The sequence below is a fragment of the Amblyomma maculatum genome, chromosome 4, assembly GCF_055883805.1.
Source record: "Amblyomma maculatum isolate TAMU_Amacu chromosome 4, ASM5588380v1, whole genome shotgun sequence".
In the NCBI taxonomy this organism is placed as follows: Eukaryota; Metazoa; Arthropoda; class Arachnida; order Ixodida; family Ixodidae; genus Amblyomma; species Amblyomma maculatum.
The window spans coordinates 88,385,963-88,410,113 of NC_139347.1; the positions used below are offsets into that span (position 1 = coordinate 88,385,963).

At 49.8% G+C, this 24,151-nt stretch overlaps 1 protein-coding gene across 1 annotated transcript in view; it reads left to right on the forward strand.

The window, feature by feature from the left end:
- Nucleotides 1-24,151, forward strand: part of Pgant6 (Polypeptide N-Acetylgalactosaminyltransferase 6) — a 255,036-nt gene that overhangs the window by 155,826 nt on the left and 75,059 nt on the right. The gene's annotated exons all lie outside the window — the stretch shown is intronic.

Below are 24,151 nucleotides of genomic sequence, written 5' to 3' on the forward strand. Positions count from 1 at the left end.
ATTGGCATTGTGACAACGCACCATGCTCGGCGTGGGGAGTGCGCCGACGGGTTCAGCAATGTTGAGAACTTGGAAGTTCCGTATCGTAATATGTCAAGTTGCCACTCTCATGCTCTGAACAGGCAGCCCGGTAAACAGAGTAGAGGTGCAGGCTACACAGTGAGGCCGCAGACTCCCTTTTTTTAAGGCAAAAGCCTAGTATAGCCGTGTTTACATGAAGGCTACAGTAGCGCATCGTATCGCATCGCATTTAGTAGCGCCTCACGGTAATTCGATGCGACAGCGTGTACGTGTTAGCGCATCATGTCTAGCGTGGTGGTGGCCAAACGCGGTGTCGCCTATTACGTTTGAGAGGGGTAAGTCGCCTTGCCCCTTCTAAATCCAGCCCTGCTTGGCGCATTAATGCAATGCGCTTTCCTAGCGCATTACCCCTGTTTACATGAATGCGATGCGCTAGGAACCGGTTGCGATGCGATGCACTAGCTGTCGCATTCATGTGAACACAGCTTATGTCTCTTACGACGGATTCTTGTCCTCAGAACTGTCATCGAAGTTGTCAGCCTGAAGGGTAGCGGACCGTAGTGCGACGCCAGTATGACGTAATATTCTTAGTGGTTTTATAGAGAGAAAAAGTGGAAGGTTCGAGTATCAAAGGAGGGTCAAAGGATCTGTAGAGTCTCTGAGCTCGAGTCCATCACGTAGCGGGCGAGATAGGTGTTCCCGTCGACCTGCGGTCCTCGCGTCCTCGCGGTCGCATCGTTAAGAGCTTTCGGCGAAGGGCGTGGCATATTTTCGACGCGAAAATTATATCTGGGTGGAAGCCTGAATTCGGTTTCTTCGGAAAGTGCGTGCTCCTTGATTTAAACAGAGACAGCGCGAGAACAGTTTCCCTCCTCGCCGAAAACGAACTTAACTTGCCGTTCGGGAAACCGAGTTCCGCGGTGGCGTAGGAAACGCCAGGTCGGGGCCGCGGAGGCGAACTCAGAAACATGTATGGACCAAGTTTTGTTACTAAACACCGCGATTTGCGACCGACCGTCCGTTTGCGTCTTCTTTTGTCAGTTGCACCTGTGCTGTCCCATAAGTAATGCGCTGAGCATGGAGGATATAAACGTTCGCCTGTTATTGGCCTGAGGCGAAGGGTCCAAATGACGGCGCGGAGACGGTTTTGCTCTGGTTAATGCATTTCGGTTTTGGTCGTCCAACGCCGTTTGTGGGACACGAAGGGCAGATGACCAATCACTGCATTTACGTCTGTACGTCGACCTCGAGGCTCAGACGGTAGACGCCTATGTGGAGTTCGTTTGCGCTTTTAATTAGTTGTGTTTCGCTGGATCACGCGAGGCCCGGGCGATTACTACCTTTGCTTTTCTTGCCCTGTGTTTTACCATGTCACCGGTGCAAGAGCTGACACACGATTTAAGTTCGCTTCTCTTACCTTCTATTGTACGTGGTCGGGTAATACCATCGTCGGCATGCGATTTACTGTGATTTTCTTCCCTTGTGTATTGCCGGGTCACATGGGACCCGCTGGAAGAGCAGTGGGCCCGCCCATCTACGTGGCTACAGGCTACTGTTGCGTCAGAGGGTCAGCCCAATCGGCGAAGAACCGAGTGGTTAAGAATTTTGTGGATAATCTAGGAGTTCTCTTCGCGAGCTTCTGACAGGAAGAGCTCAGGAAGCTCCATGTAATTTGTACTCTAAAATTTTATCCGTCTTCGCTCTAACCCTGCTATTCTGACACATAAATTTTCAATCTTTCAACGTCTCAGTCTTCGTCGATGTCATTTGCGTGAATCTCCAATAAGAAGATGAAGCAAGGAACCACTGCCGGTTCTATCCTAAGTTAAGGTCTAGTGTTTGAACCCCGGGCAACGTCTAGGGTTCAGGTCGCAGAAAACATCGTGGGTTCGAGTCCCTTGTTCGCGTACGGTTCTATCCTAACCTAAATTAATGTCGGGGATTGAAACATGCGTATTGTATAGTGTTCAAGCGCGAAAGAAGGTCGCGGGTTCGAGTACTTCACACGCGAACAGTTTTCATAGCAGCCGTGATGCTAGCCGTAGTCGAGCCACCGAAGCGGCGTGTGGGACTACGGCATGCACAACAGACGCTCCTCTGCCGGGTCTTTGTCCCTTTATTGCCTCTGGTGCGCAATTCGCTCCTAATGCACCACATACGGGCCTCCGCGTGGCGCCAGATGTGCCCTAGAGACCCAAGCGTTCTAGTTCAATGTTCCGGCTGATTTCATCATATCATTCTGCTGCCTGAATGGCAAGAATCTACTAGTCTATTTAAGCGTTGAGTCGATTCGATTAGAGTCGATAACTCGAGTCGATTTATGTGCCTCCGCATTTGTACGCCCTAATCACCTTACTACATACGAGACATGGCCTAGAGCAGCGCGCGTTTTCGAGTTGGGCGCCGCTGTGCGCGCGATCGGGCTTTCGCTTTCATAGACATATACGCGATCCTAAGTGTCTCGAAAGCTTTTCGTTGTGTTTCTATGATATTGCCACGAACTATTTCAAACTTTTATTTGTTGCTTCTCAACAAACAGCCGCTAGCATGCGGTCTTATCACTTAGCGCAAGGAACGGTTTTGCACCATTTGTTCGTACTCGCTGTCGCGAGACAGGGTGTTATCATCTTTCTTTGTTGCGCAAAATACGCCGAGTTATATCGCGAAAATTCCAAGCCACGCCTGTATGTTTCTACAATGTTGTCGATTGTGCTTTTTATTTTTTTATTTTTGTTGGATGCTGTGCAGCCTTTATAATGAGCCTGACAAGTGCACCGGGCATTCTCAGTCCGATGACCGGCGAGCAGGTTTCCGGTTATCGCCCCCGCCGCATTGCTTAGTTCTTTTGCAGGCGCAAGCTAGCCCCAATAAAAAGTTCATGTAAGTGAATCCTTTCTCGTCATCCGTTGATTTTGGCATTTTTCACTACCACGTGACAATATGGCGTCCACGGAAGCGTCTCTCGGTGTGGAAGAAGGGGGGGGGGGGGTAGTCAAATATTTACACGAAGTTGTTTAATTCTTAATTGTCCTTTTTTACCGCCGCTGTAAAGCCAGCTCTTAGTCACTCCCGCCTTTTTTTTATCGTGCCTCGGGAGCAGGGAAAGGATGCAATATGGGCCATCCCTAGTGAAAAAAGCCGTATGAGTCACAATAACCTCATACATATTTCTCGTACCAAACTCATGCAAATGTCATACAATCTCATACATTGCTCATACGTTGTATGAGATTATATGAGATTAGTACGAGTATAGTACGAGTTTAGTATGAGAATTTGTATGAGGTTATTGTGGACTCATATGTATTTTTTTTTTTTTTTTCACTAGGGATAATCTATAGATAACTGCACAGCAAGGGCCCTAAGTGTAGCCGGGGATCTTGTCCAGCTCTTCTTCCATGGTTGCCACGCCTGCTGTCCCGTTGTCCACTATATAACACCATATTTAATTACCGAGTCTCAGGAGGATAATACGGCGATGGATTTCACTTGAGTTCGTTCCGCCTGTATTGCTTGGCAGGCATCATTAACGGTGACGACCCTGTGACATTGCTGGGCAATAAAGAAACGTGCAAAAGTGCTCAGCGGATTATTGTGAAGGCAGCGACAGCCGGAGCTGGCGAGTGAGTGTCACCGAACTTGCATTTTGGACGAGGCACGGCTAATATGGCCCTCTACACGCTTTGGTGGATGATGCAGAAGGTGCTGCTCAGATATATAAAAGATCAACAGAAGAGGCGACCAAGATAAAACTAGAGCATTACTGGTGGCGTAAAAGCAGAATTGGAAGTTTACTCGAACCGTCACAGAAATCAAAACGCTACAAATAGAAACACAGCAAAAAACCTATAGAATGACGAAAAACCAAACCATGATTGAAACTTTTAAATATATTGCCGCGAAACCTTCAAAACAGTATTTGTTGTTTTTTTAACAGCCGCCGGCATACATGCTTATCACTCTGATTCTGGACCGCGTATCAGTTCCGTAATCTTTGTTTGTTAATGCTCAATGTCGCGAGTCACACCTTTACCACTTTTGTTGCAGGCCAAGAAGCACCGAGATCTGTCTCGAAGGTTCCGGCCACTCGTGTGTCTTTCCACAATGTTCCAGCCCGTGCTGGTAGCTGTTTGCGACGTTTTCTAGATTGTTCTGTGCAGCCTTTAAATTGAGCGTTGACGAGTGTGACGGGCATTCTTTGTCCGACGACCGACGAGCACGTTTGCTATCGCCGCCGCCGAGTTGCTTAGTTATTTTGCGGGCGCAAGTCAGCCCAATAAAGAGTTTCTTCAGTGCAATCATCGACCTTTCATTTGTGTCGTCGACCTCGTCACCACTACGTAGCAATATAAACCAGCCACGTTCATTCTCTGGTGCTGTTGCGCTCGGCAAGTAGAGCATTACAATTCGCCCTTCGGGTTGCTCAGACATAACACACCAGCGCCATTAACTCGCTACTAGTTCCCCTGCCAGCGGTCGGCACTTTTGGATTCATACGGCAGCTGCCGCTTTTTTCACTATACTCCGATTTCTGGTTCAGGGGGCGGGCCCGACGGTCCATAGGTCGGCCGTCGCTGCAGTTCCGAATCAGGGCCCTTGACTATTATCCGTTATGCCATGCAGATTGCTATGTTCAAGGAACCGAAGCAGCCATAGCTTACTCGAACTAACACAAGGGAGAAGCGAACGGGCTCACTGTGCGCTTTCACTGACCTTATTTTGCGAGACATGCAATGACGAAGACCGACGAATGCTTGTTCTTTTTTTTTTTCTTTCTTTGATGCTGTCGGTTTATTTTTAGTGCGCGGTCGAGAAAAAGAACTGTTCTCCTTTCTTGCAAACAAGATGTGTTACTGAGGTAGCGCTCCAGGCCAGCGGGCGCGCCCCGTGCAAATCATTTTCAAATATCGTTTCGCCGATGTTGTTTGTCGGAACATAAGTGGGCTGCAATTTGCGGCGCATTTCAGGCACAAATATTCCGCATGCCGGACAAACTAAGGCTTGAAGACTGCTTGCGAGATGTTCGCAGGGGAGAATATAAGAAGGGAACAAATTGAAACAAACACCGAAATAGGAGTAAAGTTTTCACGCATCACATCATCTTGGCCGCTTCTTGCTCGGGCTCATCAGAGCGTAAATTTGGACGGCTTGCTGCTAATATTGACCGAGCCTGAGCTTTCCACCTTTTCTTGTCTACTTTTCAGGCCGCCCACCCTGTACAGCACTGAGGATGCACACTTTCGTTCCCTGTTTGACTGTTTTATTTCCGGGTACCCGCTGACCGAAGCAATAGAGCGTCGCTCGGACGGATTATGGCGTGTCAGATCGGTTGAACGACTGCCCGCGGACTTTTTTTTTTCTTTTTTTGATACATGTCACTTCCGAGGTCGGGCATGGTCAGTTGCGTTCTCTACGCGGCCGGACGTTCGATGCATCACAGCAGTCTTAGAAGCGAACAGAGGCATGGTACTTTTCGCTCGAATGGTTTCAGTCGAGAGTGCAGCTTGTGGAATTAGCGCGAAGCCACGGTGCGGACTTCATCGCCGAAGCTACCCATCATCATTTGCGTATATGTAGTGTTAGTGTTGCGGTGTACAGTTGTTTTTGCAATGATTTTTTTACATACAAAGCGAAAATTGCGGGCTGTAAAAGGGAGTGCTACAGATTACTTCGATCACAAAAAGTTGTTTTCTAACGCACTGGCATCTCGTAGCGCACGGTCGTTTTCGCGTTAGCCTCCGCAGAAACGCGGTTGTTGTGACCGGTGCTCCATATAGCGCTGATGATGTAGCATTTCATCGCAAGCGTTCTGTGTGCAGGGTTTAATAGTTTCATAGGAGGAGGCGGTGTCGTGAAATTCGAGACAGTGGTGAAACATTATTATGAGCGGAAAGACAACCGCGTTGCTAATTGAGCGGATCATTGTCGCCGTGATGACTTCGCTCGTATACGCATTCCGTCACCCCTCCCGTGCGTAAGGGTTGCCATGGGGCACATACCGGGCGTTCTATTCGTGAGGGCGTTGCACGCACAGGGCCTTTATCACGAATATGCGTTGCTCGTTTTGTGTCTGCCAGCGACCCTCCGGCTGCAACGGAGAAAATGCACGCGTCTCTCCCCATCCTCCACCGCGTACCAGAGAAATCGGCCGGGATTCGCTGACACTCCTTGGCTGCGCGCTCGTGCACGTTTATGCATTCAGCCTGTTGGAATAAAGCGCGCGTCGGTGAAAGCAGCGCGCGCTTCCCACATTCGGCCCGTACCTTACCTCTTCCACGCGTCGAGTATTGCGTATGGATATTTAGATCGATCGGGGCAACAACGCGCGCTTCGAGATTGCTTCGGAGCGCCCCGCGCGCTTTCTTCATCTTCTTCCTTTCGGGGCCCGCTTTTCTCATCTTCTCCCCGGACCGCGCACTCCCCAACTTCTGCGATTGCCCAACTGCGCGCGTCCGTGTTGCGGGCGAGCATCGACAAAACGAAGTGTACGCGAGTGCGTAGCTGGAGAGCCGTGTATCACTCTGTTTAGCGGTGCACCGTATAGCGCGAGGGGCAGGCCCGTGCTGCTTGGCTCCTCCTGGTCCGCGCCGATCGCGGGAGCTCAGCTCGGGTGCTTAGCGAGTTTAGGTTCAGTCTTTGCGCGCCGCTCGAGCTTACGCGCGTTTTACGGTGGTTACGTGTTTGCTGAAAAGCACTGGAGTGTAAATCAAAGAATATTTGCTAGCTTGCCCCTCACTATGTTGATATTGGAGTAACAGGGCGGTTAAGCTGGCGGCACGTGTGTTTGAAGACGGGACGACGTGTGGGTACGCGTACATGCTTTTTCATGCGAGAGAAAGAGAGCTTTACGTACTTTTTCATTCTGGGAACGGTGAGGAAATTAATAGCTTCCTTTGTTTACATGCCACGAGGACATATATGGTACTTCTTCAGTTCTGTTGCAAGCGCACATTCTACGCCGCTCCATACCGCTACGTGTTCTTCAGAGCTCCCAGCACCGATTAGCATAATTTTTAACCACGCTGTCGCTGCTTTGACTCTCCTAGCTAGAGAAGCAGATGGGGCATCTCATCAGAGACGCGGGGTCGGTCTCTCGTGGGGCGCTTTCCATTCGCTCGACGCACTTCAACTATTGTTACCGCAAGGCCCAAAAAATACTTCTTTTAAAAATACAGAGTTTTCCTTCTTTAACTCCCCCGTAGGCATCGTCTAGCAAGGAATAACAAGGCACCCACTCTTTCTTTTTTTGGCGTGCGACCCGGCAGTTCCTGCATCGAAGTCATCTTGAGAAGAGGACGTGGCGTGATCAAGGGATGCGCACGAAAGCTCATTGATCTGACTTCCTTCTTGGATCATGTTTTCTCTCCGGCATTTTCTTCTTACCCCCCCCCCCCCCTTTCCCGCGTTTTTTGTTTTCTCAGAGGAAAAAAAAAAAACGTGAAAACAAGAAAATGCATTTTCGAATGGAGGGGTACTCATAACAAGGCCTCGAGGCTCTATTAAACTAAGGGCTTCTGCTCTCGCCGCAGCTGGAGACAACAGTGTGGTAAAAAAAAACAACTGAGGAAAAACAAAAAAAGGATAAAGCCGGATGATTCGGTGCTGGAAATACCTTCCTTTGTCGTCCTTGACGTTCATCCCATTCCTGGAAATCATACAGCTTATTCCTCTTATGCCTCTGTTTTCTTTTTCTATTAAATTGTTTGATTTTTCAATACTTTGATATCGTTCTGTTTTGGTGCACTGCGCACGTTAAAAAAAAAAAAAAAAAAAAGAAACATTCGCGGAAGAGACCTGCGCAGACGTTCTGCGCGCGGAACACGGTTTCGTGTGGCGCTCTCTTTGGCAGCTTTATCAAGTTTCGTATTTTTTTCCTCCTTGTAGTCCGGCAGCGTGCGATATGTGTCGTACGGACGCGCATGCCCTCCCGCACCGTTCTGCGGTGACAAATAGTGGCCGTTCGGTGAAGTTTTGAGCCCTGTCAAAGAGAACTTCGGCTCACTGAGACAAGCGGGGGTGCACTGAGCGACTTCCTCGTGACATACGCGATTCATTAATTTCTTTCGTGTCAGCTTTTATACCCGCTTACCCCTCTCCCCCAGTGCAGGGTAGCAAACCAGTCCCTTTACCGGTTAACCTCCCTGCCTTTCCTCCTCATCTTCCTCCTCCTCCTCCTCCTCCTGCTCCTCTTTTGTGTTCCTCATCTTGCATGATCTTCGTTACAGTTGTTAAGGCGCCGACTGCGCACATCGTGATAGCGCAGCGTTGTAGCGCTGGTTGAGCGTACGATAATACGGACCTGGCCGTGACTTATCCTTGTTGCTAAGAGATTGTATAAAGTGCGAATCTCGGCTTGAGCATTTTCGGCTTTCAATTCTGCGTTCGCCGTGAATAGAAATGGCTACTCAGTTTTAATGGCTTGCTTTAAAGAACATTTCTCGCTCACTTGTCGCCCTCTGTAATGAGAGCGCAGCCGAGTTCGTCGAAACCGACCGTTACAGTATCTGTTTTGTTTTTTATTTAATTTCCTTTTCTCTATTGCGCACGCAGCTGCAGCCTTCCCTTTGAAGCTCGCACTTAAATCGAGGACTTCAAGCGCTCTCTCGCATCGCGCTTAATTTGCCTACAGGACCGAACTACGCGTTCGCAGCCGTTCCGTCGCACGGGCGTGGCGGTAATTATCGCTGCCGCAGAATAGAGCTTACAGCGGCTTTGCAGTGCAGGAATAAACTGTAGCGAGCTCTTTGGTCGAAACGCCTTCCTGCGATCCTCGGCGGCGCGCATTTCTGCGGCCGGGAAGCTGCCAGCTCGTTTCCGCAATGAAACGTAAACCTTTTCTTTGAGACCCCCCCCCCCCCCCCCCCCCCTTTTTTTTTTTTTTTCCTTCTTTTTTAGCGGTGAAACAATCGGCTACCCCGGATTCCTTCTGCGAACTTCATCGCAGTCACCGCAATTCTGTGCACTGCTCGGAAAACGCATTGCATATGGTTATATAGGCCAGACCTCCCTAATTGCTCGTAGAAACTGAATGCGGGAACGCGGCTTCCCCACCTTGCAAATAAGCGTTACGTTCGTTTCTGTATTCCCGGCAACACCTGCGTAGTGCGTTTTTCGTGCTTGGTTTCTAAATTTTTACGTGCGGGCTTGTTTTCAATGAGAAAATGGTGCGCACTCTAATGCCGCGCCGTAAATGAAGGGCATCTGCCTTCTGTCTCGCTCGCAATTAAGGAATGGCGCTGTTGCGCAGCTTTGAGCTGCAACTGCTCGTCCTGCAGTGAATCCGCCAGCTTGTAGTTCGCTTTAAATGGCAGACCGTTTCTGCATTGGCACTCTCTTCCCTTTCGCTGTGATTAGTTAGGCGCGTAACGAGAGCACGAGGGGTTGCGAACGTGCATTTTTTTCTTAACGTTTCAATTTTGAGTGAGTTCGTGTTTGACTTGTTCCTTGCCTGTTCCCTGCGTGCTCGCTGCGTGCCGCTGCACGAATTTCGCAAGCGGTGCTGTATACGCTAACCAATGAGGCTGTCGAGTATGCATAAAAGGGGGGGGGGGGGAGGAATAAAATTCATGGGGTGACAGGAATTGACGTGTGACAGGAATGTTGATGCGCGCTACTTTGTCACCGATTCTGCAAACGTGAAGCTGCACGAAGTGGGTATCTATTGGTATTAGCACTGTTGTTGGTATCGGTATCTGTATGCGGGGGTTGGCGTTCCGAAACTGCACATATGGACTACGAGACACCGTAGTGAAGGGGCTTCTGATTCGTTTCGAGAACCTGCAGCTTTTCAGTGGACATAGTAACAGGCCATTTAAGCGCAACAGACACACACACAAGAAAGAGGACACCGCGGCTGCTTTCTTGTGTATGTCTGGGTTACTCTTAAATGCCCTTTTATATATGACAGCCAACTAGTTGAGCAGTTAAATCTTCAATTTTTCGACATGCGCTGATGGCTCAGCGCAGGATACCTTTTTCATTTCGCCTCGCATTTAAATGCGGCCGACTCGGCCGGGATTCCGACCGTGCTGCCTTGGGCCCAGCAACTGCATGAACGCCGAACCCGCATAGTCGCTGCAGTGGCGAACGGCGAGACTACATGGCTGGCATGTGGCTGGTACCTTGCTGAAGCATTCGCGCTTCACGTGTATCTAGAGGAAAGTTTTCTTAAATATGTTTCGACACCGCACGAGCAATAGGAGGCGGCATATGAACTTTCAAATAACATTAGCGAAAGCGCCGAGCGTTATATTGACAAACATTACACGCACGCACGCGCACACACACGCGCGCACACTCGCGCGCACGCACGTGCACGCGCACACGCACGCGCGCGTGTACGGTTCCCCCTTTGTGGGTGGCAAGAAGGGAAGAGGATCTGAAGTTGCACACTTGTGCTGAGTGGCGTATACCGCAGATGCAAGCCCGCCGAGATGCTTCCTGTAAAGACGCGTCCTGTTTGTTCCCAATAGCGTGCCGAGGCGGAGCTGCCTTGTTCCCGCTCTCCAGTCCGCGTACATTTGCTTCATTCGAATCTTGGCGCTGTTCCCTGCTCCTGATTAAAAAGGAGAGCAGATGTAAAAGAAACCGGCTCCGGCTCGCGATATGAGCTCTCTCTCTCTATCTCTCTCTCTCTCGCATTTCCCATACGCCATGGTTGCATAGCAAGCAAGGAAGCAAGCATGGTGCACTTTCGCCGCTATTAAAAGATGTAACGTGGAGACGCAGGGAATAAGAACCCTGTCTCGGAAATGTCCCCGCAATTACTGTCCTTTTCTTCCTCTTCTCCATCCCTTTCCCTGTGCTGCTTTTATGGGCTTTTATTCGTGGCCAGCCAAGCGGCAGCCTGTGCGTTTCCACAGCGACTCGAAAACGAAAGACGCGTCCTACTTAAGCAAATGGGTTATTTGCGCCCGAGAATTTCTTTAATTGCTCCCATCGGTGTTTTTTTTTTTTTTTTGTAACTCTTCGTTCTTTCTCGAGCGCAGGGCGACCGCAACACGGGCATCGCTTTTGAGCGGTGCAATATTTGGGCGGGGAAGAAGGGCGGCTAGGGTATACCCGTTTTTCCCTAATGAGGACGAAGCACTGCGCTTGGCCGCCTTTCGGCTAGAGACGCCGTCTCCCCTTTGCCTGCAGCACGCCTGCGGCGCCGTCCGCGGATCGACTATTAGAATAATTGCGCCTGCACCACTGACCCATTATTCAATTATCTCTATAGCGCTCCTTCCAGAGGCACCTGCCATGGAGCGTTGAGGGTTCGCCACTCGGCGCTCCTAACTCGGTGCGCCTGGAGCCGGGCGTTCCGGGCACGCGCCAGGCACCCCGTAATGCTGGCGCTCACCGTTTCGCACGGTTCTGGGGATATTTGGTTTGGTTTGGTTTGGTTTGTGGGGTTTAACGACCCAAAGCCACTAAGGCTATGAGAGACGCTGTAGTGGAGGCATCCGGAAATTTCGACCACCTGAAGGGGGGGGGGGGGTGATGTGGAGGTAAATTCCGTCACAGGCGCTGCTCATTTATGGCTGTATAGACTTTCTTTCTAGCTGTTGTCTTCGGTGTGGCTCTGCAAGGTGTTTAAAGTTTTACTAATATGCTGAAATAACTTAGAGCGGGATTTCGAATTTATTGTGCGGTTGAAGTATGGCTCAAAACTTGATGTGCTGGTCAGAGTCATCGGCCGAATTGAGTTCTCTGCAGGCCAGAGCCTGTCGAAATGACCTCAGTCTTTCCCTTCTGCCGCCCACTGATATGGCGATTTACTCTGCGAAAAATACTGAAGGTGATGAGAACTCCTGGGTGGCATGTCCGGCTTCGTCTCAATTGGAGATGGAAGGAAGGAGGCTAGCCACGAAGGAACTCCGCTTTGCACATGACGAAATGAAGGGCGGCCTCAAAGGTATCCGTCGAAGAAGCCGTGAAGAAAATCACGGGACGGAAGTACCTAAAGCAGGTTACTAAGGGAGTAATTACTCATTGACATCCACCCAAGCTCAGCTTACGGCTACAAAGGAAAGCTGTACAGCTTCCTCAGAAACTTTGTAGTTAAATAAAAATTCGTCCTCGTCCGAGGATCGAACCCGGGACCGCCGCCTTTCCGGGGCAGTCGCTCTATCAACCGAGCTAACCAGGACGGTCAACAGAACAGATGGTAGGCCGATAGCGAATTGCTCTGTAACTCGAAGTGTCAATGAGTATTTACTTCCTTATTACAAATCTACTCTACCTTGGGGGATTCCCCTAAATAATTGACCAACACCATTCCCACTTCTGTCCTGCGTGCGTGCGCGCGCGTGTTTGTGTGTGTGTGTGTGTGTGTGTGTGTGTGTGTGTGTGTGTGTGTGTGTGTGTGTGTGTGTGTGTGTGTGTGTGTGTGTGTGTGTGTGTGTGTGTGTGTGTGTGTGTGTGTGTGTGTGTGTGTGTGTGTGTGTGTGTGTGTGTGTGTGTGTGTGTGTGTGTGTGTGTGTGTGTGTGTGTGTGTGTGTGTGTGTGTGTGTGTGTGTGTGTGTGTGTGTGTGTGTGTGTGTGTGTGTGTGTGTGTGTGTGTGTGTGTGTGTGTGTGTGTGTGTGTGTGTGTGTGTGTGTGTGTGTGTGTGTGTGTGTGTGTGTGTGTGTGTGTGTGTGTGTGTGTGTGTGTGTGTGTGTGTGTGTGTGTGTGTGTGTGTGTGTGTGTGTGTGTGTGTGTGTGTGTGTGTGTGTGTGTGTGTGTGTGTGTGTGTGTGTGTGTGTGTGTGTGTGTGTGTGTGTGTGTGTGTGTGTGTGTGTGTGTGTGTGTGTGTGTGTGTGTGTGTGTGTGTGTGTGTGTGTGTGTGTGTGTTATCCATTTTAATAAATGTCGCGGTACTTCGTAAGAAAACCCTAGCAACTGCTTATCGCATTAGTTAGCATATTATACAATATGTGATAAATAATTTACATTCAGCGTTATTATTGCCGTTCAGTGATAGCGAAAATTTGTCTGGGTTTGCCTTCGGTTTGACAACATCTTAGGAATGTCGACCGACACGTTGTTGCTAAAGCAACTGAAGCCAAAGTTGCTAAGGCTGAGATACAAGGACCAACATTTTTGCTTGGCTGCCGTGTCTGTTTGAGTATTTTTTAACTAATATACTTTTCAAGCCTCGTTACCTGCACCCAGGCTAGGTATGTTGTATAATTGCGCACACTACAGACGGACTCGCACTTACATGTTTGACGGTTTGGACGGCCAGACGTCGACCTATATATATATATATATATATATATATATAGCCATTGCTAAGTTATGGTCTGCATTTGTAGCGATAATTAGTGCTGTTAATAGCTCGTGATGAGTAGTGCGCGAAGTATCAGAGCTAAATAGGGATGTTACTAGACAACGCTTATTAGGAGGTCTAATTAGTGCTCTATTTACAAATAAGTGTTGATATAATGTACTAAAGTATGGTCGCTCTCTGCTGGAAAGTATGAGGTGGTCCATTAGGCCTCTGAACTGTCCCACTGAACGAGCGTTCTTTCGTGGCTTAGAAATAACGTGCCCGATCAACTAGCCGGGCTGATTATTTTAGTGACGTCACGACTGGTGACGTCGTCACTGTGTTGACCAGTCAGGGAGTTTTGTTTTCACGATGCCGGTGTTTTCGGCGGACATGCGCTCTAATGTTATATCGCCTTAAAATAAGTGGGAGACACTGTCATAGCTATAGCTCCATTTTCTTCTGAATCATCTGCAGCTTGGGTGTTTGGATGTGACGCCTTTGGAGCTCTGTCATGCAATGATAGAACAGACACACTCTTTTCCTTCCAGCAAAGCGAGTATGTCTGTGTGTGGGTGTGTGTGCTGCGGGGAAAAGAAAGGGAGGGGGGGGGGGGGGGGGTAATAGCTTGATTTATGGGATTTAACATCCGAAATCAACTCATACTGTAAGGGGCGCCGTAATAAACATTTATGGGTAATTTTGACCACAATAGGTGCTTTACGTGCACTGACGTCACACGGGCGCCTTATACGTTTCGCTTCTCTGCCGAAACGCGCCAGACGCGCGAAGACCCAGTTTTTCAAGCGGCATCACTTTTTGTTGTTCCATGGCCGCTCTTTACTGCATCGATCGCTTATTGCATTGGTGCTTTGGTGTGCAAACACGCTGGTACCAGTCCTGAGCACCAGAGCATGATACGAGATCAAGTACTGCACGCTGCTTTGAAGAGAAGCGAGGAAAACACGGGCAAAAATAAAAGCGAGAGGACGCGCGGGCGCGTTGAACGCCCCGTCTGTTGGAGAAAGCCAAAGCGAGTTTGCATAATATTGTCGTGGCTGCTGCCTTTAAAGTGCTAATTAACGAACAAGTTAATTAGCTCTCTCGGCTCCCTGCGAAGCTGACGTCATGACACGCGAACCCGGCTGTGTCCTTTTTGTACATTGTTGTTCTTTCGTTCAGCGTTTTCTTTCTTCTTTTTCTGTCTCACTCTTTCTCTCTCTCTCACTCCCTCTTTCTCCCTCTTTCTCCTTTGCTCTTTTCTCGGAGGCGCCGTCGGCGTGCGCTCCTTCATTACGCACGTCCCTTCTCTGGCGACCGAATTAATTTTGTCTCGGGTTCCGGGCTTGGGCTGCTTGCTTCCTCATCTTCCTCTTCGCGGCAAACATCCACCACACACGGCTGTACGCGGACAATCCACCTTCTTTCTTACTCGTTTTTTTTTTTTTTTTTTCCTTTTCGACAGGACAGGCGCCCACGCGCGTCATGCTCCTGCAGACGTAGTACACAGACATATTCGGCGCCCGCGCTGGAGCGCCAATTTTCTCCCAGGTCGGGGAGATCGTCCCCGCTGTGTTTACACGGCCGCTAACCGCATATGGTCGCGCGCCGATATCGGTGGCCGTGGCGGGTTCCCTCCGCTGATTGTTCGGCGTTCTTGATCATATTTCCTTCGTCGATCTCGTTTCGTGGTCCGCGAGTTGCCGTGCTGTCGTGTCGCCATTCTTTTGCACCCCCTTTCCCTCACCCTCTGTGTCCCCCCAATCTCCGTTTTACTCTCCTTCTGAGCAGATTAAAGCCCCTGTTCAGCGAAGCCGTCGTTTCTCCGTTCTCGTGTTGCGGCCTCGCTTTGACCCTCTTTCTGTAGCGCCGCGTTGCGGTATGTGTTGCCAAAGTGCGAGCTCCGTGTTCGCGAAGCCTCTGTCGTTTAGCGGCGAAGCCTCAAACTCCAGATGGTCGAATTTTCGGGAGTCCTCCACTACGGCGTCCCCTCATAGCCTGAGTAGCGCTGGGACGTTAAACCCCGCAAAACAAACTAAGCCATGATGCAAACTACGGCGACATATACGTGACGTGCACCAGCGGATATGTGCATTCGTGCGATTCCTACGCACTCAGGCTTGGCAAAAAAAAAAAAAGAAAAAAAAAAACCCGTAATCTGTGGCCGCCATCTGCTTGCAAGTGGGAAAGCTACGCAAATGAACCAGGATTTTTTCAGCGCCCTCCGCTGAAGCGCAACGGCACAGGGGTTCGAGCGCCCGAGCGCCGCTGCGCATGCGTGTAGGCTCCCCCCTACTCACAGATCGACAGTCGTCACGCCCTGCAGTGATCCCGCTCCTATAGCTCACGCCAAATGTTTTTTTCGCACTTCGTCTGCGACCAGCTGACTGTTCCTTTTATTTAAATTTTGCGAAGAGGAGCAGTAAACATTATTTTGTTAATTCTGCGCCTATTTTTCACAGCTACTGCAAAAGGAAACTTTTCTTTACGGCGGCGGTGCACCGGCAGAGCCGGTAACCACGCTTTCTTACTTCCTACAGTGAAGACAAATCATGGGAAAAAGAAGGGTGGAGAGGGAGAGAGCGAGAGAGCTTTGTTAAACTGGAACTGCCAGCGGACGTCTCATTGGCTGATCGCGAGGTGACTTCCGAGCGACGAGCGAAATTTCCGTGGATGCAGTTCGAGAGACGAGATATGAGACTTGGTTAAGAAAGCAAAGTGTTTCCCATAATAATAATAATAAATATATATATTTCTCCAATTAATTCGGTTCTGTGCTAGCTGCATCCATTTTACCCCTGCGAACGTCTTAACCTGATCCGCCCACCTACTTTCTGCCTACCCCTGCTACGCTTTCCTTCTCTTGGAATCCGGTTTGTTACCCTAAGCGACCATCGGTTATCCTCTCTCCGCACTACATGTCCTGCCCATGCCCATTTCTTCTAAATTTCCTCTAGAATGTCAGTAACTTGAGTTATTTCTCTGACCCACTCTGCACGCTTCCTATCTCTTAATGTTACCCCTACCATTTTTCGTTCCGTAGCCCTCTGCGTTGCCCTAAACTCAAGTAGAACCCTCTTGGTTAGCCTCCACGTTTCAGCCCCATAGGTGAGTGCAGGTAAGATGCAACTGTTGTATACTTTCCTCTTTAACGATACCGGTAAGCTGCTAGTCATAATCTATGAGGTCTTGCCAAATGCACTCCATCCCAATCTTATTCTCCTCTTAAGAGACATCTAAGAAACCATGCATCTTATTATTATTATTATTGTGTGTGTGTGATCGACTGTACGCCCACTCCGCTTCGCGGTGGTAGCAGTCAGTGACGCCGCGCCACGGCACAGCCTACGTCTTCGCACGCCTCGCTCTCCCCTTTTACGCATTTTGTTCTCCGCCTTGTATTTCGGCGGTTTCAGGCGGCCTAAGTTTCCGTATCCCTATCACTGGCTCTTAGTTCGGACGACTGGCGACGTTGTACATAAATCTCCGAGCCGCCACGTATTCTATATGCGCAGTCGCTGCCTCTGGCCAAGCTTCACTACCTCAAACCTCTTTCGTTGAAGCGCATACGAGCTACGCGTGCCTGATTCAGTGTTCGGGAGAAGAGGGATTGCGGACGGGGGAACACCGCTATACCCAGGTCAGAGAAAAAGGAGTTTTCCTTTTTTGCGCTTGCTCGCTTTCGGCCTACCGCCCTCCCGTCCCAGGGAACCCACTGCAGACTTGACTGCATAGGTCAGACTGTTTACGCAGTCAAACGCGAACTCCGTTTTTCATTTTTCTTTTTTCCTTCAGCCGCGTCGTGCCCCGGCCAAAAGAGCCGAGTCTGGAAGAGCTCTGATATTTTGCTTCCCCGGATAAACATCGTCCTCTCTCTCTTCAGGGTTTCTTTTTTCTCTCGTTTTCTCTTCCACCGCAGCGCTGAAGGCTGCGCCGTCGTCTGGCTCCTTATCTGAAATGCAAATGCGTGGGTCCGGAGTGTTGAAGCCAGATACTTATTTTGCTCCCCCATTTATACTGTTTCCACCTTGCGCTCCCCCCCTTTCTATACGGTTTTCCCTGCCTTCTGACAGTGGATTTGCCGTTTGGGTGATCTGCCGCGAAGGTTGGGCCTGGAGTTTCCTGCCCTTTTGCGAGGACGTTACCGCGGCGTTCGTTATGAAGTGTCGCCGGAAGAGTTTAGTTTACTTTACCCAGTCTCAGTGTTTTGTTTCTGTTGCGTCGCTACCTGCTGTGAACGCGTTGTTTTGTTTTAGTTTTCGTCATTTCTTCGGGTAAAAAAAAAAAACAAACTGCTGTTTTTTATTTATTAAAAGCTTTCCGTCGCTCTTGAATGCATTATCTTTAACCAACCCCCTTCAAGTGCTGTACGGTTAAGCTGCCAATCGTGTGCCACGACAGCTTGAGGTTCTCGAACGAGCAGTCTTCTTCTGAGGCGACATGTCATGCCGATGTGGTCGTTCTGTGTCGTTAACCGTCCGATGGGATCCAGACGTACAACCGCCAAAATCTTTGACCTTCCTGCAAGTTTTATCAACCCAAATGCGGCTGGTACGTAGGCCAGTTAAATATTTGTGTGTCTGTGCATAGTGGAACCTTAACTTAAAATAAAGCCGTATGACGAGACTGCCTTTGCTTGCCTTAGGGCGATGCAAATGTAAGTGAGTCGCCTCGTACATGAAAACTTATCATTCAACTTTATAAGTTATAACGAAACGAATCGATTATTCTGGTGACTTAGACGTTGCCATGCATTAAATCCTGAACTAGTGGATGACATGAGTATGTGGCGTTGCTCACGTTGAGTACTGCCTACGTTGTCAACAATGTACATGAGAGGCTAACAGACACTTCCTTCGTCAGTAACGGATCAAGCTTACCTTGCGAAGGCTGAGTATCATACTTAGTTTTACTCATTTATGGATTTGTGTCATTCCATATTAAACACTAACGCTATAAGCACGCAATTCACCCCTTTCCGCGGCAGTTTGTGTACTAGCTAGCTGAACTACCCTAAGTCGGCGCTTTATATTCCTGCTTGCAGGAGTGATGCTCAGTAGCATGGTCGAATTTCATACTACATATAGAACTCTCTCGGCGGGGGAGTTGAGTCGAACCTTACCTTTCCTTATACAGCCGGCCCGCGAAGCATCGAAAGTACACTGGAGTCTTGGTCCGAATGCTTTGTCTACGGCTCCCGGTTGCCGCCGTGGGTCTTTTGGCCGTGCGGTTGGCTCGTCTCCCTTTGTGCGGGTTCCGGCCCCGCGCGCTAGCCCCGCCTGGCGCGCTGCCCTTCTTGCCGCTGCTGCTGCAGCCGCTGTGCACTCACGAAGAAAAGAGCCCGCTCGGAGGCACAATTCGGACCGAGCTTTTGTCAGAGCGGGCGAGATAAAATGGAGCGCGGTTGTCTCCGTATCCCGGGTCTCTCACGCCGCGCATAGTATTCGCGCCGGCTTGTGTAATGTGCATCCGCTTTGTCAACAGTGCTCGCCGCAGCTTCTTTTGTCGCTGCTCGCCGAATTAAGAGGGAATTTTTTTGGTGCCTGCGGTGTCGATGATGAGGATGGCGATTGTATTTCTGGCGGCGCTATTGATTGATGAAATTTGCCTCAAAGGTCACCAATGCTGTGTGCCCGCTGCGCGGTTCTTTGTCGCGCCGAGCTTATGCCTTCGTCGGTTTTCGCACAGTGAAGCCTGGCACATACAAAAGTGTGTGCTTTTTTCGCGCGCTGACAGTGCTAATCTCGCTATCCTCTCTACGTCTTTGCGGAAACAGCCGCGATGACAGTGCTGGCACGGTTGACGCATGCACGGGGGAAGAAGGGGAGACGACACCGGATAATAAAGGCAGCGGGACCGACAGCTGCAAAGGAGACGCTGCGGGAGCAAAAGGGGATACAAAACGTATAGGGAATGAACGGAGCAGTCACTGGTAGGGGCAGCAGCGGGAAAGGACACGTCGGAACCATGGTGGCAACAGCGGCTGCCGTGGGGAGCTTATAAAGGGAGGCGTATTCGCGTAGATTTTCGTTTTCCATTATGGTCTGGACACACTTCCCTAATTACTTTTCATCTCCTCCCTCATATCCCTTTCTTTTCGGCTTCACACAGCCTGTCCGTCCCTGCGGTCGTGCCGTCGGCATAGGGACGATGCCGCGGGCTTCCCTCCCGTCATGCGAGTGAGAACAGGTCTCGAGCAAGCTCCCTTACCGCCCTTTTCCTCGTTCTAGTTTCCCCTATTTATTTTCTCTTTACTCCTTTGGTTTTCCACGAGGGAAGCGCGACCATGCGTGTAGGGAAAGTGGGGAAAGAAAGGATACTCATTACGGCGGCGACGTGCCTCGCAGCGCCGTCTGTCTGCACGTGCTTGTTTTCCGTTCTCGCGCGTCTTTTGCTGCGTGCATTTCGGTCCCCATTAGGGGGCTAGTCCGTCTGCCTGGCCACCGTGCATTTGTGCGATGCCGCTGCTGTTTCTAATGCCGTCGCTTTACGCGCTATGCGTGCGCCCCATGTGGCTGTGGAAATTCCACTCCGTGGAAGTTGTTCTTCTGGAAAGCACGGTTAAAAAGCGTTATTCCTACCGTCCGTTGCTAGCGTCGTGTACAGCAGCAGTTTTTGTTTTATAATGACTGCATGTCTTGGTACACAGCCTTTACCTTTGCGTTGCGCAATGAGTTTAGATTAGATTCAGTGGGATGTTTGTTGGGGATTCTATCCTCGAGGCAGTCGGCTAATTTGCGCGTAGTGAGAGTTGATCCTGGTTCATGGCTGCGCACTTGAGAGCAGTTCCCGTACTTTGCATCTCAGCTGCGTGATTATCAGTAGCAAAGCGTCGTGCCGTTCATGTTTACTAGTGAAATAATTTCACAAACGCGTGCACTGTGTTAAAGAACCACCAAGAGGGTATAAACTAATCCAAAGCCCTCCGCAACTGCGTCTCTCATGCCGTCCCGGACGTTAAACTCGTAGTTTATAATATACAGTTGTTTCAAGTGAATAGTTTCGTGAATTGAATTCTTCCTAAGGACTTCCTTCGTACTCCTGGTTCAAGGCATGCATCTTTATAAAATCACGCAGAGGCGCACCTTAAGGCTCGACTACGGCCTTCAGTAAGCAAAAATAAATAAATAAATAAATAAATAAATAAATAAATAAATAAATAAATAAATAAATAAATAAATAAATAAATAAATAAATAAATAAATAAATAAATAAATAAATAAATAAATAAATTATTCGGTGGCATGCAATTTCTTTACCGCCGTGCCTACTTTCTCACTTTTCATCACTCAGAATTGCTGCTAAGAGACAGAAAATGTGTCGTTGTATCTGTGAAGACTTTTCTTAAGATTTGAAAAATGGCAGAAAACCAGTGTGCTACCCTTTACAGAGCTAGTTGGTTCGGCGTATAAAAGGCAGTAGAGATATATAACGAAGAAAAAGAAACATGAGGGCAGAAAACCACTGTACTACACTTCACACAGCGGCGGTAGGGCTAGCTGGTTCGTCGTATAAAAGGCGGAAGAAGCATATATAAGCGAAGAAAAAAAAAAACACGAGGACAGCGCAGCCGTCCCCGCGCCATCCTTGTATTCGTTTCTTTATATTCTTTTCCTTTGTGTCGATTTGCGTCGTCCAGTCGTAAACATGGTAGAACTCCAGGACAGCCTTTGAACCTCAATGCCGTATTCAGTGTCCAAAATTCCCCGTCGTCTTAAACGGTAACAGTAAACGGTACCGTGGCATGCTTGATGGGCTCTCTGAGACTTCTAGTAAGATGAGGCAGGCGTATAGCAGCTCTAGCTCTATTTAAACGTCCACAAGGCCAGTGTAATTGGAAGCGGAAGGAAGGTAATTGTGAATGGAATCGTTGCTTCTCTGTCAGATGGCGTGATTCTCACGCCCGAAACAACGCTGCTAGCCAGCATGCCAGATATGTATAGCTTCGCTCATTTTCTGCTTGATGACATGGGCGCTTCGGCGGAAAATAAGGTTTTCTCCTGTGCGCGTATTCCCCTGGTGAACAAAGAAAAACGCGTCCAGTCCGCCGCAACAGCGCGTTCAAGCCCAGGAGAGAGGTCCCAACGCAATCTGCTTGCTAGCCTGGAAGAGTTCGTTCGGGAGAAAACAGGAGATGGGAAAGGAATTGCTCCGCAACGCCTTGCAAGCTAGTACACTGCCGCACGATGTCCTGCGTCGCCCGATGAGTTTCTGATCCCTCCTCAATTGCGTTCTTTCTCCTCTGCATTGAGAGCGGAACTGCTGCACCTCCGTCCTCGAGGGCCGGCCGTAAAACTAGAAACAGGGTGGCGGCTGTGCGGCGCAATACTGGGAAGAGGACGAATGGGAGGAGGCTGCGCTGCCGCCGAACGGACCGGTGTTGTAACCTCCTCCTCTATCTTCTCTTTCCGTTTCTTCGCCTCCCTTTACTTTTCATTCGTTTGATCGCGGCGTGCGTGGTCCGGCGGTGCGCCTAGTTGCAGCGGCCAGCAGCAGTAGCAGTGGGAAAGAAAAATCGACCGCCGGGGTCAATTCTTTTTCCTGCCGTGTCACAACAACGACCCTGCAAACGCCGGCACAAATTTTATTTCTTTCTCTCTCTCTCCGTTTTTCATTTCAGTGTTGTTTGCTTCTTTCGCTCCTCCGTCTCGCTTCTTGGGCGCAGGAAGACTGCCAGCGGAAATTGCTGCTTTCATTCCCTGCTTCTTCCCGGTATATATATGTATAGTACGTTCCGCTTGCACATTGCTTCACAAAGCGATGGAGGAGCTTTTGAAGAGCACTCAGCAGCCCTCTTTCCCTATCATCCCTTTTTCTTTTCTTCTTCTTCTTTTTTTTTTTTTCTGTCTCCGCGTTGCCCTTCCTTTATTTTAGCCTGTCTCAAAGGAAAGGAGCGAGGGCTCTCTATAGGCCTTATCTTCCTCTTCGGTGGCCGGGCGACGGAGCCTATAGTCTCGGCCGTGTTTCGGCCTTTTACGACTAGAGCCCAGCATTTGGAAATGGCAAATCATCCTATCGTAACGAAAGTTGTGCAAAGCTCGTAGTGTGTGGCTGGGCTGCGAGCATCGCGTGAGCGTGGGCTCCAGGGCTTGCCCTTTAAATAACGTCAACAGCTGCTCGCGAGAGGAGCAAGCCATTGTTTCTTTTGTTTGTTTTTTTCAGCGGCGGCGTTTGCACGCTTTTATTTCTTGTTATGGTCGAAGTTTCTGGCGCAAATTGATTAATTTTTTGTACGCTTTGAAGCGGCCTCAATATCAATGGTTTACGTGGTGTACATGGTGTAACGACGGAAATTATCCATATTTTCTGCTATATGGCCGCTTAAGGCCGCAGGCTTTGCTTGGCATCTTTTCTTTTCCAGTCTGGCTTATTGGGTGCGTTTTTGTGACGTCGGTCAAAATATGCGTATGTGTGATATGGTCTCTTAGTCACCTAAAAGGAATGTACCGCAACATAATAAATGATTAGGAAATGAAAATAATGCCTCTTTCATTTCTTTGCTTAGGCGATACCACAATCATATGCAGCATGCTGCCAAAAACTAATGTTCCGATGTATATGCAGCGCAAGTCATGTACTGATCACCTGCGAAATTTTTATTTGTACCGCGTATTGCGCATATAGAGGTATTGCGTTTTGAGTCACTTTCTTAACAGAGCTGACATCCACACGCAACCGCCGGGAGCACGTGGCGTTCGAAATAACGGCCCGAAATCCGTAGTTCGGCTCGAAGCTGGTTGCTCGGCACGAAATTCATCGAGGCAGAAGGGATAATAAATACGAGCACTCTGCATCCATATATACACTTCGCTCGCCAGGAGGTGATCACTTGTCAGAAACCACTCCGCATTTAGGGGGGTCTCTAAATGGAAGCGAAATGCGTCGGCTGGCGACTTGCACACCCTCCGCGACCGAGCGTCGTCGTTATGCATTATGCATGCGCCCTCGCGAGTGCCTTCTCGCTCCATCAGAGACGACCTGCACTTATCTCTTCCACAGAGAGGCACGAAAGCTGGCGCATTGGAGGCTCGCTCTTATGACAGCTAAGAATGCCCCACGAGACGGCAGCGCCTCGAGCGTGAATATGCGGCCTGGATGTCGTCATCGGCGTCCTGTTTTCTAGCCGCGGCAGGGAAAAAAAAGGGTGGAAAGGCTGAGGAGGAGGGGGGGGGGGGGGGCGGGGGGCGGAGGAGGTGTTTGTGCTAAGGGGCCCAAGAGAATGTGCGCACTGTTCTCGCGCCCCGCGGCGAAGCGGAAGTGGAGGGTGGAGGTGGTCTCTGCGCGCGCCCTTTGAGCCTCTGGCTGGGGCTCCCTACAGCAACGGCTGAGGCGTGTGCGCGCCTCAATGGAATATTTACGAGCAGCAAGGAGACGCCTTGGCCGCCGGCCCGTCCCCAATTCGCCGGCCGCGCGCGATCCGCTCGTCGTCGTCCGCGCATGCATTATTTTCCCCCGGCCCGAGAGAAGCGCCAGGACATCCCCTCGACGCCGCGAAGACGTTCTCTCAGGGACGACGTCGTCGCCGTTCCTTTGGCGCCGGCGGCCTTCCTTTCTTTCCTTTCTTCTGTCCCGAAACAGGAATATTGCGTTAGGAAAATTGCCGTCGCCTCTCTTTCACTCTTTCGTCCTCGCCGTGCCTCTGATCACCTCTGTGGCCTCGCATACGGTGACCCCCGAGTAGACCGTAATACGAGACCAGCTGGAGCAGCGGACGCCCGGATACGCTAATACAGCGACTCTCTTGTAGCAAGCTGTCGCGAGCGCTGCGTCTTTTTCTCCTCCCATTCTCCTGCACAATTCGACCGACGCATCCAGCATTGCCTCGCTCATCTCCACTGCCAATTAATAGCCGGTGTACGGGTGTCTTCCACCTGCAAGACACATCATGTTTAAAC